The sequence below is a fragment of the Rhinolophus sinicus genome, linkage group LG03 (assembly GCF_036562045.2).
Source record: "Rhinolophus sinicus isolate RSC01 linkage group LG03, ASM3656204v1, whole genome shotgun sequence".
NCBI classification, from domain to species: Eukaryota; Metazoa; Chordata; class Mammalia; order Chiroptera; family Rhinolophidae; genus Rhinolophus; species Rhinolophus sinicus.
Genome location: NC_133753.1, coordinates 144945835 through 144961707, shown reverse-complemented (window position 1 = coordinate 144961707; position 15873 = coordinate 144945835). Strand labels below are relative to the sequence as shown.

The 15873-nt window shown below is 35.0% G+C and overlaps 1 protein-coding gene across 1 annotated transcript in view; it reads right to left on the bottom strand.

Moving 5' to 3' along the window:
* Positions 1–15873, bottom strand: part of EDIL3 (EGF like repeats and discoidin domains 3) — a 385902-nt gene that overhangs the window by 368455 nt on the left and 1574 nt on the right. The window lies entirely within an intron of this gene.

Below are 15873 nucleotides of genomic sequence, written 5' to 3'. Positions count from 1 at the left end.
GTAGAGCCAAGATTAAGTTTTTGATACCAAATTAGTGCACACTGTTAATACAGATGAAGTTACACAAACCTATACCTACATGAGATTGTGTGCTTAATAGTGGACTTCTGGCCTCATGATCTTTATGCCTTGGTATTATGCCAATTAAATATATCATGTCATATGGCAAAAGGATCTTGGTAGATGCAATTAAGATTGCTAATGAGCTGACCTTAAAATAGGGAGATAATCCTGAGTCTGCATATTACAATTGTTCCTTTATGGGGCCACTCATATAATACTCAAAAGAATGTTTTAAATTGTCACTTGATTTGAAAATAATCCAGACCTAATGTACCTGTTTGATAGATTTCAACAGTTTTAACCATGTAAATCTCATGTGGATTCCTGCTTGCTTTGGAAATCAGTTGATTTTAGTTATAAATATTGCTACTTTGGAAATATAGTTTATTCCGATTCTTAAAACATGTTTGTGTATCTGTCTCTTGTGTTTAACCTACATATGTTCTCTTAGTGAAACATTTTTGGTTTTGTTTTGTTTTGCTTGCCCTGAAGCAGGGGAAAAGGGGTGGGTGATATAAAAGTCACTTCTTTAAAATGCAAACAGAATTATTTTCTTTTAAAACCTTTAACCTAACATGAACTTAATTTTTATCGATGTTTTTCAGCTAAAATATTTAAATAATTTTGAATTGCTTAAAGGCAAGAAATAGTTTTCTGAACACTCAGCGCTGACCACAGAGACCACCAGTCACGAATAAGTAGATTATGAAAAGCTTTTCCTTACATATAATATGTATAATGGAGACCACTAACGCAAAATGTGAACTAAAAATAACCCAAAATATTTTAGAAGTTTCTATTATAGACTATAAATCAGGACACAACTTACAGTCTATATTCAGAATAGAGAGTAAGTGCAACTAGGTGGGAAGAATATAAAGGAAGCAAGGACCTCTGAGTGAGTTAGGAGACATTGAAGGATAGTCTATCACAGACGATATTATAGACTTATGTCTCCCTACCCCTATGAAGGCTCAATCCATATGTTGAAACCTAATCCTCAATGTAATGGTATCGGGAGGTGGAGCCTTTAGAAGGTGATTAGGTCATGAGGGTGGGAGCCTCATGAATGAGATTAGTGCCCTTTTAAGCATCAGAGAGCTTCCTTGCCTTATGGACCATGTGAGGACACAGCAAAACGATGTGCCTAAGACCCAGGAAGCAGGCTCTCACCAGACACTGAATCTGTCAGCACTTTGATCTTGGACTTCCCAGCCTCCAGTACTATGAGACACAGATTTCTATTATTTTATAATCCACTCAGTCTATGGCATTTTTGTTATTACAGTGCTAAAGGACTAAGACGGTCAAATACCCCCAAAATAAAACAAAGCTAGAAACATAACCAAACTGTATTTAACATAAATTCAAGGATTGCTAAGCTTTGTTGATCAGCCAATTTGTCAGAGCGATCCACGTTCCCATTCCCTCCTTATACCATTCTCCTTTGGGATGTGCTCCAGGGTAACTGTCCCCTTTACAGCTATAGCTACAACCACAATTAAGAAAATAATACCTAAAGTTTATGGAGCGGTATATCTTTTAATCATTATAATGGCCCTATGAGATTGCTACTCTTTATCCATACTTTACAGGTGAGGAAACAGGCAGGCAGGTACACTATAAACGGCTTCAGAGGTAATGACTGTTTTATCCAAGATTCAACTCCCAGTCTGATACCATTCTCTTAATATATTATATTAATATACCTGCAAGGTACAGCTCAGTTAAAGGGCTGAAGTTTTCTTGATAAACATTGCAGTAAAATAATAGATAAATGAGAAAAAATGATTGATTTGTATTCAGTTCATTTACCAATAGTACTTTTTAATCATAATGTATGCCAAGCACTGTGCTACTGGAGATACTACACCGTCATCGTCGCCGTCATCATCATATATATCTTGGGCCACAGATATTGTTCTAAGCACTTAACCTGTATTAAACACTCACAACATTATTATCATCCCCACTCTGCTTCTTATTTTTTTTCAAAATCCAAGGTTAGTCATCTATTGCAATTGAAACCCTGATTCCTGAGCCTGGGAGTTTTATTTTGCTTTATGTTTAGTTTTTTTGTTTCTATTTCTTTTACTTCATAATTATCACATGAATTACTATAAGATGTTTTGTTTTGTATAAATATGTAACTTTGCAAACATTTTGATGCAATATACTATATACGCTAATAAATTAGAAGATAGTCTTAAAGTATACTATTATATCAGCAATAATAAATTATCAAAAATGGAAAAGGGGTAACAGTGAGTGTTCTATTAATTATGGAAGACCCTAGAAATAGTATTCACAAAAGTACCCAACAAACAGATCAGGCTGCTTAGTAGGTGAGTTATTCTAAAATTTAAGAAACAGAAAACTCTTATAATATTTAAAGTGTTCCAGGGAACAGAGCTTCCCAATTAATTCTAGAAATCTAGTATTTCCTCAATACAGTGCAAAGATAGCTCCATTATGAAAATAGATACAACCATCGCAACTAAAATATTAGTAAACCATATTTGGATATATTTCTAAACAATTATACACCATAGTTCAAACATATAACATAGTTACAATAATTAAAACTATGTGATACTGTCATACTAATAGAGAAGCAGCCTAGCGAGTAAATCTCTGAACTGATGCAAATATGATATCATAGAATTTAGCATATGACAAACACTTAACATAGCTAATCATTTGGCAGGAGAAAACAAAGAGCAATATTTATGCATTTAAATATAATGTCAAAAGCATAAATTATAAAGAAAAATATGAATATGTTTTACAAAATAAATTTGTTTTAACACTACATAACAAACTTAATAAATAAAATATAAAGACAAATGAAAGTGGAGACAACATAATTGCAAAATATACCTCAGTTGCCAAATACTTTTGAACAGTGAGGTTGACCTGAGCACCCTACATGTAAATTAAATCCACTCTTGAAATTCCTACTCTCTCCTTGTAACCTACTAGACAATTTCCTTTGTTTCTTCTCTGTTCCCCTTCATTAGAATGTAAGCTTTCTGTGAGCAAGGACTTTCGTCTATTTTGTTCATTGTTGTAATTCCAATATTGACATCTATCTCCGCTCAATAAATAAAGGGTTGCTGAATAAATAAACTATACAACTATGTGGTATAAGCCATTTTATGGTTTAAAATGTTACTTTGAGATATTTGTTTACTGAAACAAGTCTCTAAATAGAGACACCAAAATGTCACCATTTTAATGTTTCTTCAATGAGTATATACTTATAGCTTCAAAAATAATTCAAACTTTAAAACAAGGATAAAGAATGAATTGCCCCTCAAAAAAATTGCCAAAGTTTCTTTCTTATCACATACAAAAGAGCAAGGCATATTATAAGATTTTATCATTTTAATTCTACACAATAATTTACTGTTGTATACTGTTTTTTATAAAGATGTAGTTTTCTGAGCTTTTGGACTAGGAATGGAAATCACACGATTACTGGGGTCACAAGCATACAAATTGTTTAAGAACCACTGAAGCATTTAAGAAAGGTAGAAGCATAGTTGTCCTATGGGGAATAAACAGCAGTTTGCCGTTACATGCAGATTGTCATTACACAAACAACTCTAAACAGAGCTGTTTTGGAGGCTCCTGAACAGACACAGCTCCCAGGTGCTGTCTTTTCCCCTCTGCCAAGTACATCTGGGTTCAGCAGGTGTGACTGTGTGTTGGGAGGAGGGAAAGAAGTTATGGTTGGAGGAAAGTTATTGCTGGTGGAGCTTATGGGAGTGATTACCAGGGCACTGGGGAAATTAGCTGATTAAAGGGTTACCTGCAGGTTCCCCATCTGACAATTAAAAATGCCAAGTACTTTGAATTTGCTGCACATACTTTTTTTGTCAACCCTTGATAACAAAATGACAGTCTAAAGCTTACTGCCTATCTTCCATATACAATCACACTGTTTTGCTGCAATTTGATAATTGAAGGTAAAACCTGAATCTTGCTTTCAAGGTGTTTATAAATTAGACAGCTATGGAAAAAAGTAGGTCATTTATTTAGTCAGCTCTTAGCGTATGTCACTACTAAAGCATTAAAGCTTTCTGAAAGTGTATCACTTGTGCCATAAATCACACGTCAGTGCATCAAGTAGATAAGAATGTATTAAACAAGTTAATGGGTCTATCAAAGGAACACATTTTTTTAACCAGAGAAAGATTTATATACCTACCAGCATAGTTGTTTTCATTCATATGTTTCATGCACTGATGCATGCAAAAGTTCAGTCAACAAATATTAATTGAATGCCTACCATATTTAAGGCACCATGTTTAGAGCTGAATACATATTAGGGGACAAAACAGATGTCCACATGGAGCTCACAATACATTGGAAACAAGAAAGAAAATAAGCTAATAAGCAAGTGATTATATAACTGTAATTTTTGAAAAATGCTATAATTTAAAAAAAATGGATAGAGAATAATGACAGGGATAGATGGTGTGCCCATGTGTGTGTTGGAGTATTGATTACTTGGAGAAGGTGATCAGAGAAATCCTCTGGGGTTGTGCAGTTTAAACTGAGAAGGGAGCCAAGGGCTGAAGATGGCAACATACGGAAGGAAACAGCTAGAAATAAATACAGAAATAGAAAAAAGAAAAATAGAGAAAGATGATAGTCTCAAGAAGATAATAAATACTTAAAGACCCAAAAAGGAATGAATGTAAAATTAAAAATGAAAAGCTAGGGATAGGAATGTGTGCACTGCATTATGTACATGATATAAAAATAAAAATAAATAGGATGATAACATAATTTGCAGGAAATGAAGTTAGGTCATTCTGAGATTCTGTGGGCAGAGCATGCATTATATGATAGTAACAATAATTATCATAAATACAGAATTTTTAAAAAAATGAAAAGAAAATTCCAAGGAAGGCACATGCAAAATAAAATTATGAAAAAGAGACATAGATAAGTATTACTTGGAAAAAGACGTTCTGATAGAAAAACATAACTAACAAAATAATGGATTAAAAACTAAAAATTTATTTGCAAAATTAAAAGGTACAGATTAAAGTGTGTGGCATCATTTTAAGGAAACATATCCCTGGAATTCTTTGTTGAGTTTTTGGCAAGCCTGTTGAATAAATATGCAGGCTACTTGGACAGATTCCAAATGAAACAACTAAAATGATGAAAGGAATAGCTTACAAGCACAGATTAAAGGAAAAAAAAATATGTATGGCTTTAGCATGTCAGATACTAAAGAAGAAACATTATGGTTTACAAATATTTGAAACAAGTAGATTTGAGGAAAAATGTGTACTAGGTTGCACAATTATGAGGATGTTGGAACTCAAAAATAAATACTCCTCTAATAATGTTTTTTTTCCAGTAAGAACCATCTGTGCAACTGATTCAAACATGGGCAAGGATTAAAGCCATAAGACAGACGTTGACATTCCCTATAACCTAAACTATGCAGACCCCAAAATACACAGTCTCATCTCAAGAAGACTGCTCTAGAAGACTTGAGCTCTCCTCTGAGTCACTGTTTACGCTGAAGCCCTCTTAACTGAATACTGTGTTTTCTCCCACATCTTCTAGACCTTAGATATGGCACATGTCCCTCTTGCTTCTCAATGCTACTTCCTGAACATCTTCCCGTCCAGTTTTAATTTGATGTCATACGTGTATATCTCTATTTCCCAAAACTGATCCCTTATTATATTATATCCTGATCTCTGTATCATATGCCCTCATTCCTTGAAGATTTCTGTTCCTGGTTCACTGTCATTTTCTCCAATATTTCTCCTGGTATAATTTTTGGAGATTTCATTACTCACATAGATGATTTTCCCAAAATCTGGCCATTCATGCCTTGACACTTTCTTCCAATGATCTTATCGTCTCCCCTCCATCAACCATAACTTCTATGGTCATACTCCCAAAATTGTTGTTATCAATAATTATAAAGACAGTATAATTACTTCAATGCCTCCATAATCTTACTCCTTATACCATCATTTTCTATTTTTATTGTTCCTTTCCTTTAGGACCCCGACTCAGCCTTTCAGCTCCTCCAGTATTTCCACTGGATCCTACTACCTTTTGACAGCACTCCACTTTTCTTAGTGATAGGATGGAAAAGGGACTTTGGAAACTACCTTATTTTGGGACTTAATAAAGCAAAAATGGTGAAAGTATCTGAGCTGAGAAATTCATATGTGGTTGAATACCTCTTGAAATGGATAACCACAGAGACCAGTTTCTGAAAGAAGAGCGATAAGAAGGACGGAAAATTAGAGCAGTGGGTTCAGTGGGAATGCAGGGCGAGGAGAAGTAGAAAGACAGAAGATTCTGATAAGTCCAAGAAATTTAAAGTACTAGTACCTGAGCAACTCAGGTGATAACACAGTCTAATAAATAGCATTTCCTTAAATGCTTAAAACGAAGCATTTCATTCCTAAAAACGAAGATGAGAATCATTCATGTTGGGAACTTCCATGAAATTTAATACCAGACTGTTATAAGAGTCACAAATTTTAAAGACAAAACAACGTTTTGAAGCCATTGAGGGAGACTTGGATGTCATGATGGTTAGCAATGGGCTCCAAAGAGGAAAGAAGGTATTATATGCTGATGGTAAGAAAGTGTTAATGTTGGACTGAGAAGCAGTTTGGAATAGTTTCAAAAAAGCAAGAAGTAGTATACCAATTTCTCCTTCTCATTTTGTGCATCCAAGAACTGAGAAAAAGCAGAACTATAATTGCCTCAAGGTAAGCAGTATACCAGAAAAGAGTAAAAAAAAAAATTGACATCAGAACATGCAGAGTCAAGTTCAAACTCTGTCACTGGTTGCTTGAATTACAGGTCATGCTGAATTACAGGTCATGTGACTTTTTTGAACCTCAGGTTCCTTATCTGTTAAATGAGATTAATGTCTTCTTTATTTAACCTCAAAGGCAAGGGAAGTAAAAGTAAAAATAAATAAATGAAACTAAAAAGCTTCTGTACAGCAAAAGAAGCCATCACCATAACAAAGAGGCAACCAACCGGATGGGAGAAGATATTTGCAAACAACGCCTCCAACAAGGGGCCAATATCCAAAAAATATAAAGAACTCTTAACAAACAACAAAAAAATAAACAACCCAATTTAAAAAATGGGTGGGGGACCTGAACAGACCCTTCTCCCAAGAAGACATATAAATGACCAACAAATACTATATGAAAAAATGCTCAACTTCACTAGCTATTAGGGAAACACAAATCAAAACCACAATGAGATATCACCTCAAACCTGTTCGAATAGCTATCATCAACAAGACAAATAATAATAAGTGTTGGAGAGGCTGTGAAGAAAAAGGAACCCTCATACACTGTTGGTGGGAATGCAAATTGGTACAGTCACACTGTAAAACAGTATGGAGGTTCCTCAAAAACTAAGAATAGAATTACCATATGACTCAGCAATCCTTTTTCTGGGTATCTCCCCCAAAAAATCTGAAAGCCAACCTTTACTTCTGAAAGCGAAAAGAGATATGACACTGTACCAACTTAAATTTGAAAATTGAAAAAAAAAATTGTCCCCAAAGAATAAATATAATTTATTCTTTCCAAAATATCTACTAGTTAAATAGTAATTAGATCTGATGTGTGTGTTTTGCAAATAAGAAAATCATTTTAACAAAATATCTCCATAATATACAGGATGTGTCACACAGTATGATTTAGTAGTTAAGAAAGCAGGCTCCAGATTTAAACTGGATTCTCATTCTAACAAGCTACTTCGTAGTTGTGTGATCTTGGGAAATTATTTAACTACTCTGTATCATCATTTCCTCATTCATATGTAAATAATAATAGCAGCTACCTCAGAATTGTTGTGAGAATCAAAGATGGTACTTAAAACAGTGGAACACATAGCATGTAATCAATAAATACTAGACTTATTAACTGTACTTAAGAAAGGTATCAGAATCAATGCCCCTTCTTAATTTGTCTAACAAGATGCTTAAACTGACATGGTGGCAGTTCCCAAGTAAAGAGAAGAAAGGAAAAAACAAACAAACTGATAATATGAAAAGCTATTTTTCTAGGTCAAAAATAAAGTTAGCTGGAATTGTCAAAACCTTGTATCTAACAAAGAAATCGATCACTTAGAAGTAGTTATTCTTTTCATTGATGATGGATAATGAACATAAAAAGCACTTTATATCATGTCTGTGCATTAATATTGTACGTGTATTTTAAACAATGCTCTTGCGGGAGCATTGAGAAGTATTTGGTTGGTGCAAAGGAATTGCGGTATAAAAGTTTGAAAATAATTGCAAAAACCACAATTGCTTTTGCACCAACCTAATATTTTCAAAGTAGGCTCATCTACAACATGGATTGTAAAAAAGTAAGACACAAAACTTTTAAAGTTCCTGAAACTACTTTTTGACTTATTTTTTATATGAAAGACTTACTGCTGTTTAAAATTAGTGGGTATTTCTTAAGGAACACTGATTTGGAACAAGGGAGGGGGGTGAATATCTCCATTCATTTCAATAAATATTGAGTGTCTGTTTTCGGTTTTGTTGTTGTTATTTAGTTGTATGGTTTGTTTTACATGAAGGAGGCACACACAATATGAAACAAGAACTTGGTGTGTAAATATTAAAGCATTTTGAATGATGATTTGCTTTTTGTTTGTCTCTTGATAACATTTCAAAAAAGTTAGTGTTTACACTACAAAAGTTAAACTATAGAAAGAAAAATGATAAATAAGAAAACAGGAAAAATAATGTGGATAAAATTGGAGTTGAATGCACATTTGGAGAGAAAATGTGAGGACAGACATCATCAAAAAAATGTGAGCAGAGAGAGAAGACTCCTGCCTACAGTTGAGAGACTGCTCGGCATTACCAGAAGGGATTTGTCAACTCATTTTAAATAAAAATATTCTTCAATGTTCCCATTTGACTGTTCTAGTCTTTTCTGCTTAAGAGTCATGAGCCCATTTTTTGCCCTGTCTTCACATAATCTCCAGTATGAGAAAAATGCAAATGGTTATCCTGACTTTAGTACAAGAAAAGATTTAAGAGGATTATTTTGCATTCGCAAAATAAATGACTTTATCAAACACCAAGCACAGACCTTAAAGAATGTATAGTGGCCTAACTCCATTTAGAGATTACCTCGAAATCAAGCGCAATGCCATCTAACAAGAGATTAAAACCTGGGCCTTCCCATTTATGGACTGTTATCCTATATTAAATTATTTTTAAAGAGATCAATCAGTTTGATACAGACCTGTTTTACAAAATAGAAACAGTAAAGCTAAGACGTAGAGTCAATCTTTATCCATAGTAGCAATCACATTCAAGAGTGCTTTAGTACTTATAAAGCCTACACTTAAATTCTTTTATTTAAATCCCCCTTTCTACTTCATGCACTATTAAATCTTCGGTTGAACAAATCCTCAGTTACTTTCGACATAATAAGAATGCACATTTTAAAACAAAATAATAGCATACTTTCTTCTAAAATACAACCAAATAATCGTAGGACTTCTTATCTGCATTCTAAGGTCTACTTCTCTTCAAAATTGAATAATATGTCTTGTGATACCTTCGTTACTTTAGGGGGAAATATTCTGTATAGATATCTATATCTATATATCTATATCAATATCTATCTATCTATCTCTATATATATACCTATATATACATACATATATGTGTGTATATATATATATAGATATATATATAGATATATAGGTGTAAACTTTATTTTCCCATCATGCAAGAGAAAAATATTATTATATATGTATACACATATATGTGTATATATATGTATACATATACATATATAATAACATTTTTCTCTTGCATGATGGGAAAATAAAGTTTTCAAACAAGCAAATTCTTCAGATATCTGTCTCTTTCACCATTAAACAGGTTTTCAATTTTAACCAGTTTTGACAAAGTCTCTTCAGTGATGCATACATTTTACTGCCTTTGCACCCTACAACGTTGAACATACTGCAATGAGTCTGTGTCAAGGACGCAAAACCAATATTGGCATCAATTATTATAACATTCTTTCACTCAGTAATGCCTTTCAGCGTTTAAACTTAGTCCTCCTCTCCCGCTTCGCCAATAAATGTCTCTGGTTATTTACGCTGTATCACTGCTTTTGCATATACTTCCTCAGTCCCCTGTTTGTCTGATGGCTGCTGACTAAGCCGGACCTATTACCTCATATGCATTTCATTTTCTGCATCTAGTTTACAGAGAACCCAGGAACTTAAAAACCAAGAGAAATAGACTTTTCTATACGATATGAGGCCTAAATGTAATATCTATTTTAGGTGATCAGGTGTTTTTGATGTTTTCTTCTAGGTTCTCAGTTATGTGCTACAGGCAAAGCAAGAGACTTCTCTACAAGTGAGAAGTAAATTACTGCCCAGTTGATAGTTTTAGGCAGGTCACTGTGATCAAATCAAGGTGTAAAATCCTGAGTTGCTCCATAATTCAGATCCTTATTTATTTCCATTTATATTTTCAACCTCAGGATTTAGTAGTAAAGGCTTCGCATTCTCATCTTTTTTGCCTCACAAGAAAATAAATTGCAAATTCCACAGTTTTGGAGATTTGCAACCTTTTAAGAATGATGATAGAATTTTATAATGAATGCTCTGCCCTACTTGCTATGCAGCAAGGAAATAAATGTTGAGGGTGTGGCTGGGGAGAACACAGAAAGATAGAGAGGGAGAGAAAGATAAATTTTTTTTTTTTTTTTTTTTTTTTTTTTAGGACACTGACACAGAAAGGATGCCACTGGAGAGAGACTGTTTGGTATGATGTCCAGGATTGTATAAAAAACTGAGAGAACTTGTAGAAATGGTATACTGGTGAATCTGTAACATGCTTTTAAGGGCTATATTAGCAGATGGTAGAACCTATTTGCAAGGAAAGGTTATCAGTTAAGGATCAATTAGAAACAAATTACATCAAGTTACTGACAACTACTGATACACAATAGACACATACATAAGGATTGATAAAGCACTGAAATGGGTAAAAACAAAACTTTATTTATCATGTCATTTTGCCTCTTTTGGCCACACGGCTTACATTATTTAGAAACTTATAAGCTCCAGGACACATACACTTCACAATCGTGATAGAAAAGTCTATGCAGTATCTCTTACTAGTACTACAGATGTGCATAACTATATAGTTGATATATATATATATATATATATATATATATATATATATATATATATATATATATCTCCATGTAAATCAATATAATTTCCATTTATAAATGTACAGTAGGTATGAAGAACAAGCTTAAAAGCATGCCAAACATTTCACAATAGTTTTTCTACTGCAAACACCTCATATTCTATGTTGATTTCCCTTGAAGGTACTCAGGAGATCCCTGAAAAATAAGGTTCAGCCTAGATATGCACTTTTTTTTTCTATGGCAATTAGAGCTGTTCCCGCTAAAATCCTGTCGTACAAGAGGTAGGTACTCCCTCTCATTTTCAGGGGAGCCCTGAAAACTAACTAATAATATCATTTTCACACAGAGTAGAAAGTCACTTTATGTGGATTTGCAGATTAGCATATACTAGTTTACTTTTTTTTTTTTTTCTTTCCATCTTTCCTTTAAAAGATCTCCACTGATTATCCTGACACCTGCTGGCAAGGGCAGAGTTGATTCCAGTCTATTTTACCTTCAGCAACTCCCTCAAATCAGACATGTTAGAGGTATTTTCAGTGACAATTAAGTGGTAATTCATTCAGTTTAAGCATTTGTAGTACTTAATTTCTAGCATTATCACATAACTAAGAAAAAATTTTCACTACTTACTTCACATGAGAAATCATTTGACTCTTTGTATATAAATGCATGTCTGATTTGATTAACCAAAACATATTATAATTATTACATGGGCAGTGAGTTAGAAAAAAAAAGAAAACAAAAACAAAAACATGCTAGGCATCTTTATTAAAATGTAGATAAAAATTGAATAATAGGAATGGCTTGGCTTTGATTCTCTATTATTTTTTTTCATAATAATGTCAGTTTGCAAACTACTTAGAACATAAACTCAACTATATAAAGAGTAAATTTATTAGCTATGACAGAAGCCAGGCCATTAACTACTCATGTGCAAAATTTGGTAATTGTTTCTTAGTACCTACACATTCTGATTTACTTTGCACTGTTTTTTGTTTTGTTTTGTTTTGTCTTGTTTTTGCAAGGATATAATAAATCTACTATATCATAAATCACACTCAATGCTATTGCACCTTCAAGTGTGTTCAGTAAACAACAAATATCAGAATTAGTTTCTTATGCTTTAGGAAACACACAAGTTAAACAAATTTTAAAACTGTATACAAATGATAAATGTATACATCCATACCGTTATTTAAACCTTTCAAAAGATGAAAAGTTTTAAAAATAAATTACCTACTTAAAAATTTTACCTTAATATCAGTGAAATTAAGAATGTGGACTATAAATTTAGATTCTCAAAATCGTCAACCTTATATTTCATAATGATTTTGGGTAACCAAGCTATTTTATTGTAGTCGTGTATACTTCAACCCTTACTTTATACTGCTATAATTTTGTGAGAAGAAAAAGTCATACATATGTATGTATCTAGTGATGAAAGCATATTTTATTAACATACTTATTAAAAATACCTTAGATCCTAAATACATGCTTTATACGAACATTAACCTCAGGATATCTGAGAAATATACAAGAGTTTTAATTTAGAGAAGAGTTTAGGAATGGTATACATTTTCCTGGTGTTGAAGATCTTTGTTACTTTAAGACCATACAAGGAGGAATAAACCATTTCAAATTTTAACCATTAATTTGTATTATTATAAATATTTTTCACAAATCATATAAATTTAAAACAAAATATATTTCAATTCTAAGGAAACATTTCAAGAATAATCATGCTAAGTGAAATAAGTCAGTCAGAGAAAGACAAATACCGTATGATCTCACTTATATGTGGAATCTAAAGAACTGAATAAATGAGCAAAGTAAATAGAAATAGTCTCAGAGATACAGAGGAAAAACTTATGTTTGCTAGAAGGGAGGGTGGTGGGGATGAGGAAGAAGGGGAAGGGATTAGAAAGCATAAATTGGTAACTACAATATTGCCATGGGGATACGAAAGACAGTTTAGAGAACATAATCAATAAAGATTTTGTAGGGTATCAGATGGCCACATGTCTTATTAGGGAGACCACTTCACAGACGGTGCAGATGTCTGACCATTGCAGCGTACACCGAAGCTGAAGCTGAATAATATTGTATGTCAATTATAATTTAATGTACATATAGTCACGGGATCTGGAGTACAACATAGGGAATAGAATCAATGGAATTGTAATAGATATATATGATGTCAGAGGGGCAATAGATTGGGGAAGGGGGGTTATCAGTTTGTCAGGGGTGAAATGTCTAACTATCACATTGTTTTGTACACCGGAAGCAAACAACCGAAAAAGAATAATTGGAAAAAAGTTTCAGGACCAGAGCAAAAAAAAAAAAAAAGTGTGTTGTATCACGACAGTGTATGACATGGCCAAGATTTGGCATTAGTGTCAAATAGTCACAGCAGGATACTTTATATTCACTTTATTACTTTTAATTCAATATTTCAAATTTTTTTTAAATGCTTCACTAGGAACCTGAAGTTAGCACTTATTTTGAAAGTATAAAATTAATGGTCACGTAAATTTGTGTAACGTTTTTTAAAAACTTAAAAACCTGTTTTTCAGCATCAATATTACTACACTAATCAGAGAAGCATCGTGCTGCTATTTCAAGTGAGATTTTTCAGGTACTAATTTATTTTCACGTAGAATTAACTGAAAATTGCCATTCACTAAAAAAAAAAAAAAAAAGAAAGAAAGAAAAAGAAACGCAAATGCCAATGATTCTGATTCATAGTATTTAGGACATGTCTAGACAGTTTTAGACAGTGCCATTTGCTCGAAGACTTCAGGCACGAACTGCAGGCACAGGGACATATTGCATAAGATGTCACGTGCTTGCTGCAACTGTGTGCATATTATTGGATTTTTTAGAGCAACCCATAATGATGAATAATTTAAGAGTTAATAAAATATTCAATCTGACTGATCCATTGGTTTAATTTTAAAATAAAAACGACTAATAAAAGGAATTACAGGTCCTTATCAAATCCCAGGCATTAATTAATGCATGGAAATTGCAACCCACACAGGGAAACACCAATTTTTAAAAGACGTACATTAGATAAACGACGTGTGTGAGGGCGTGGGTGTGCGTAAGTGAAAGTCTGTGTTAACACTGGTTTCAATAAGTTTGCTCAAAGTTTAATTGTTTGGAACTGTCATGCAAGCTGCACTCTGCCTTCTGCAGGGCTGGGAGAGAATACATTAGAAAGGTGCAAGTTTAACAAAAATTGCTCCTGTAAAATGTTCTGTTTCTTTCTAAAGCCCTCTTTCCCTTTACCCACAGGGGGAGAGAGGGAGAGACGGAGAGAGGGAGAGAGGGAGAGGGAGGGAGGGAGGGAGGGAGGGAGGGAGGGAGGGAGGGAGGGAGGGAGGGAGGGAGGGAGGGAGAGAGAGAGAGAGAGAGAGAGAGAGAGAGAGAGAGAGAGAGATCTACTGAAGAATACGGAGTACATAGTTGCGCGAGCATCGTCTAGCAGCCTGAATGGGGAGGCTAGGCAACCTCAGCATGGTTTATTTGAGTGGAGGAGTAAGCTGTGCCCTAGGCATAGGCATCTTTAGGAAGCTGAGGTCCTAGCTGCAGAGAGCCAGGACTCCTCTCTCCAGAGCTCCTGCAACCAGACCCAGCAATGGTAGCACCGCTACACACGCTAAACGCACCATCTCCTCCTCCACCCCGCCGCCCTCCACCTTGGGGCGGGGACAGATGGTGGTGGTGGCGGTACCACAGTGTAGGTGCCTGTGAGTGGGTGAGTGTGTGTTTTCCTGTTTGGGGTGGGAACAGAGGCTGGGAAGGGAGGAAGAGAGGGGAGGGCCTGCAGTTCTCCCCTCCCCGTTCTAGCTAAGGGATCAAAGTGCAGAAAAAAATCCGGATGGAAAATAAGAGAAAGGAAAAATATCAGTGGTGGGAGTGCTGTTTTTTTTCATATCGCTGTGGAACTCAGCCAAGCAACTACAGAGCCATTACCATTCCTTAACCTTCAGTGGACTGGGCTGCCTCTGCCTGATCACTAGAAGGGCACTTTGTAAACGCAGACAGACGAGATACACACCTACACACAAGCCTACAAGCTGGGGGAAATAGCCACACTCTGGGGGAGGGCGGGGGGAGGCCTAGCAAAAGAGAGGCCATGGATCCCTATGGCAGAGCAGCAAGGGCATGTGGCCAGAAACACCAGGCTTCTTGGGCGAACAGTAGCCAAAGAGCACACAATTTCCCCGTGAAACAAACAGATGGATTGGTGTATGCATGGATGGTGCAGAATATTCATGCACTGTCTATTCTCAAATGGATTTTAGTCAACGCATTTTTTAACTCAACTACCCGTTTCTAGAGGCACAGCATTTTAAATCCTGTAGTGCCCTCAGCTCTCCACTTGAAGCAGCCTGCGGAACCTTTAGAAGAGCAGAAGGGGTGCAGACCCCCTTGTGCGACCTCCCCAGAGCCCCTGCCCTTTTCTGGTGCCAACTTCAACCACCAACAGCGCAGAGACGGGGCCAGCACCAAGGAACGTATTGACAAGCCACCCTTCCCAAAGGACCTGGAAGTCGTCTGTGGAACTCGGCAGGAC